Source organism: Arachis ipaensis, chromosome B9, assembly GCF_059453495.1.
Source record: "Arachis ipaensis isolate K30076 ecotype BB chromosome B9, ASM5945349v1, whole genome shotgun sequence".
In the NCBI taxonomy this organism is placed as follows: Eukaryota; Viridiplantae; Streptophyta; class Magnoliopsida; order Fabales; family Fabaceae; genus Arachis; species Arachis ipaensis.
In genome coordinates, this window is record NC_142444.1 from 84,929,223 (window position 1) to 84,934,357 (window position 5,135).

Consider the following 5,135-nt stretch of genomic DNA (forward strand, 5'->3'; position numbering starts at 1 on the left):
CTCAGTTGAGGTGATATTTAACTTTGTCCTTCTCCTCCACATCTCCCAAGTAATGTTTGAGTCTTTGACCGTTAACAATGAAGGTTCGTTGTGACTTTTCTTCCATGATTTCTACTTGTCCATAATTGGAGACCTTGGTGACAAGGAATGGTCCAGACCACCTTGATTTTAGCTTCCCTGGAAATAGCTTCAGCCTAGAATTGTAGAGCAATACTTTTTGCCCTTCTTCAAATTTCCTTGGGGCTATGTTGCTGTCATGCTTCTTCTTTGCTCTTTCTTTGTAAATTTTGGCATTCTCATAAGCTTCCGCTCTGAATTCTTCCAACTCTTGAATTTGCAACATCCTTCTTTCTCCAGCGGCTTTGTTGTCCAAGTTCAGAAGTTTCAAGGCCCGGTATGCCTTGTGCTCCAACTCCAGTGGCAGATGGCAAGCTTTTCCATATACTAGTTGGTAAGGAGACATTCCAATTGGTGTTTTGAAAGCTGTCCTATATGCCCAAAGAGCATCATCTAGCTTAATCGACCAGTCCTTTCTTGAGGTTCCCACAGTTTTTTCCAGGATTCTTTTGAGTTCTCTGTTAGATATTTCGGCTTGCCCACTTGTCTGTGGATGGTATGGTGTGGCTACCCTGTGTTTGACTCCATATTTTAGGAGCAATGCCTCTAATGGTTTGTTGCAAAAGTGGCTTCCTCCATCACTGATGATTGCTCTTGGAACCCCAAAACGGCAAAAAATGTGTTTTCTGAGGAAGTTCATGACTACCTTATTATCATTGGTTGGAGTTGCTATTGCTTCAACCCATTTAGAGACATAGTCTACTGCCACAAGAATGTAATTATTTGAGTATGAGGAGGGAAAGGGTCCCATGAAATCTATCCCCCATACATCAAACAATTCAAGTTCCAGAATGAATTGTTGTGGCATTTCATTTCTTCTTGGCAGGTTCCCAGCTTTCTGGCATTCATGGCAGTGCTTCACTAATTCTTTTGCATCTTTGAAGATAGTAGGCCAATAAAAACCACACTGCAACACCTTAGCTGCTGTTCTTTCTCCTGCAAAGTGCCCTCCATAAGTGGAGCCATGGCAGTCCCATAAAACTTCCCTTCCTTCTTCCTCGGATATGCATCTTCTGAGTATGCCATCGGAACATTTTTTGAACAAGTATGGTTCGTCCCAGATGAAGTATTTGGCATCATTTACCAATTTCTTCCTTTGATGTTTGTTAAATTCCAAAGGTAAACTCCCAGTGGCCTTGAAGTTTGCTATGTCTGCAAACCAGGGTGCTTTGTGAATTATCATGAGTTGTTCATCAGGAAAGCACTCATTTACATGTGTGCTTTGTGTGCTTCCTTCTTCACATGGTATCCTTGATAAATGATCTGCCACCTTGTTCTCTACACCCTTCTTGTCTTTGATTTCAATGTCAAATTCCTGCAACAAAAGAACCCATCTAATAAGTCTCGGTTTAGATTCTTGTTTAGCAAGTAAATATTTTAAAGCTGAATGATCAGTGAAGACAATGACTTTAGATCCAATGAGATAAGATCTAAATTTTTCAAATGCAAAGACTATTGCCAAGAGTTCTTTTTCAGTGGTTGTGTAATTCCTTTGGTTAGCATTCAAGACTTTACTGGCATAATAAATCACATGTACCAAATTGTCCTTCCTTTGTCCTAACACTGCCCCAATAGCAAGGTCTGATGCATCACATATCAGTTCAAAAGGTAAGTTCCAATCAGGTGGGGCAATGATAGGTGCAGAGGAAAGTTTTTGCTTCAAAAGTTCATAGGCTAGCATGCAATTTTTATCAAATACAAAGGGTGTATCAGAGACAAGCAAGTTACTCAAAGGTTTGGCTATTTTAGAAAAGTCTCTAATAAACCTTCTGTAAAAACCAGCGTGTCCCAAAAAGCTCCTAACTGCCTTGACATTACTTGGTGGAGGTAGTTTTTCAATGATTTCCACCTTAGCTCTGTCCACCTCCATGCCTCTATTAGAGATTTTGTGGCCAAGGACTATTCCTTCTGTGACCATGAAATGACACTTTTCCCAGTTTAATACTAGGTTAGTCTCTTGGCACCTCTTAAGCACCAAGGCAAGGTGGTGTAGGCAGCTGGGAAAAGAATCCCCAAACACAGAAAAATCGTCCATGAAGACCTCAATAAATTTTTCAATCATGTCTGAAAAGATGGACAGCATGCATCTTTGGAAAGTGGCAGGTGCATTGCACAATCCAAAGGGCATGCGTCTATAAGCAAAAACTCCATATGGACAAACAAATGATGTTTTCTCTTGATCACTCGGATCAACTACTATTTGGTTGTATCCTGAATATCCATCCAAGAAGCAATAGTAAGCATGTCCGGCAAGCCTTTCAAGCATCTGATCCATGAATGGGAGTGGGAAATGATCCTTTCTGGTGGCTTCATTGAGCTTTCTGTAGTCTATGCACATCCTCCACCCAGTGACGGTTCTTGTGGGTATGAGTTCGTTCTTCTCATTTGGTACCACAGTTATGCCACCTTTCTTGGGAACTACATGGATGGGACTAACCCATGGGCTATCAGAAATGGGGTAGATTACCCCTGCCTGCCATAACTTCCTGACTTCCTTTTGTACCACTTCTTTCATGACGGGATTCAATCTTCTCTGAGCTTGAATGGAGGGTCTAGCATCCTCTTCTAACAAGATTTTATGCATGCATATGGATGAACTTATCCCCTTCAAATCAGCTAGGGTCCATCCAATGGCATCTTGATGAGTTTGCAGCACCTTGATCAATTCTTCTTCCTGTTCTTGGCTCAAGGCCGAGCTAATGATAACAGGGTGACTCTCATCACTACCCAAGTATGCATACTTGAGATTAGGGGGCAATGCTTTGAGCTCAGGTTTTGGTGCTTCCTTTTCTTCTTTCACTTTCTCTGGCCTGCTTAGCATGGTTGTGTCAGCACCCTTGATATCACTAACTTCAATATCCTTGGTGAACTCCTCCTCTGCCACTTCCTTTATTGTTTCCTCAAAAGTTTCTTGTACTGCAATGTCCACTACATCAACCCTCATGCATTCCCTTAGTGATTCTGATGGATAGCTCATTGCCTTGAATACAATAAACACCAATTTCGCATCATGTAGTCTAAGAGTGAGTTCACCCTTTTGTACATCTATGATGGCTCCAGCAGTAGCTAGGAAGGGTCTTCCCAGAATTATTGAAGCTTTGGCTTCTTCCTCCATATCTAACACCACAAAATCAGCAGGAAATATAAATTCTCCCACTTTCACCAACAAATCCTCAACTATCCCATGAGGGAATTTAAAAGTTCGATCTGCCAATTGGAGGGCCATTCTTGTTGGTTTGGCTTCCTCAATCTTCATTCTTCTCATCATTGTTAGCGACATCAAATTGATGCTGGCCCCTAAATCACACAAGGCCTTCTCCACCATGACTTCTCCTATAATGCAGGGGATTTGGAAACTGCCTGGGTCCTTCAATTTCTGAGGCAATTTGTGCTGAATGATAGCACTGCATTCTTCAGTTAACAACACAGTTTCCTCATTTCTCCAGCTTCTCTTCTTGGTCATTAATTCTTTTAAGAATTTTGCATAGAGTGGCATTTGCTCTATTGCCTCAGCAAAGGGAATGTTGATTTGAAGCTTCTTGAAAATCTCCAAGAACCTGGAGAATTGGCCATCCTTTTCACTTTTCATCAAACGTTGAGGATAAGGTGCTTTAGGTGTGTAAGGCTTCAAGACCTCTTTTTCTTTTTCTTTTGTTGCAAACGGTGTAACAGATTGTCCTTGTTCTTTGTCTTTCACATTTTCCTTTGCTTCATCCTCTGTGGTTTCCCTTGAAATCTCCTTTAGATTCTTTCCACTTCTGAGGGTTATGGCCTTACATTCCTCCCTTGCAATAGCCTTGGCAGCATGAGAACCGCTTGTCCCAGGGGCTTGCTTAGTCAAATACAAAATTTGATTTTCTAGCTTCTGGATGGCAGCTCCTTGGTTTTGCAAGTTAGAATTTACTTCTTCCTTAAAAGCTTTCAATTCAATTATGTCTTGGCTCATGGTTGCAAGCATTCCTTCTATCCGGTTTAATTGATCTTGAAATTGTTGGTTCGGATTAGGTTGGGTATGTTGATTATTTTGGCCATGATATGATGGTTGGGGGTAAGTGTTTTGTGTGGCTTGGTATGATCTTTGGTTGGAGTTTTGGTATGTGGAATTGTTATGTTGGTTGTGGTTGTAAGGTTTGTGGTTTTGTGGTTGGGTTTGTTGGTTTCCCCACCCAAAGTTTGGGTGGTTTCTCCAGCCTGGGTTGTAAGTGTTGGAATGTGGATCATATGATTGCCTTTGTTGGTTTCCCACATAGTTAGCCTCATCCCAATCACCTCCTTCAATGCCTACTTCCTCTTGATCTTGTGTGTGTATTGCAGCCACTTGCTTTGTTTCTATTTGCCTGGTAAGCTCTGCTAGTTGCTTGGCAAACACCTTGTTTTGGGTTAGAATTGTATCAACATGGTTCAGCTCCATGACTCCCTTAGTGTTGTGCCTTTCTGATGCATAGTAGTACTCATTCTCAGCCACTGTCTCGATCACTTCAATGGCTTCTTCCACAGTCTTTTTCCTGTTCAATGAACCTCCTGATGAATGGTCTACAGCCTTCCTTGATTCATAAGAGAGCCCATCATAGAAGATGTGCAGTTGCACCCAATCATGGAACATGTTTGGTGGGCATTTCCTTGTCAAGTCCTTGAATCTCTCCCATGCCTCGTAGAGAGTTTCACCATCTTGTTGTCTAAAAGTCTGAACCTCAGATCGAAGCCTATTGACCTTTTGTGGAGGGTAGAAACGTGCCAGAAACTTGCTTTCCACCTCATCCCATGTTGTTAGACTCCCCCTTGGGAATGATTCCAGCCACTTAGCTGCTTTGTCCCTAAGTGAAAATGGGAACAAAAGCAGTTTATAGGCATCTTCCTGGACTCCATTGGACTTCACAGTGTCACAAATTCTCAGGAATTTTGTGAGATGTTGGTTTGGGTCTTCATTAGCACTTCCTCCAAAGGAACAATGATTTTCCACAAGTGATATTAGCTGTGGCTTGAGCTCAAAATTGTTGGCCTGAATGGGTGGTTTCTGG

The 5,135-nt window shown here is 41.8% G+C and overlaps 1 non-coding gene across 1 annotated transcript; it reads left to right on the plus strand.

Annotated features, from left to right (window-relative positions):
- Positions 1-4,718: 4,718 nt before the first annotated feature.
- Positions 4,719-4,822, plus strand: LOC148545288 (small nucleolar RNA R71). Its single transcript, XR_015901808.1, has one exon. It is a non-coding gene; the product is annotated as a small nucleolar RNA R71 (small nucleolar RNA).
- The last annotated feature ends 313 nt before the right edge of the window (positions 4,823-5,135 follow it).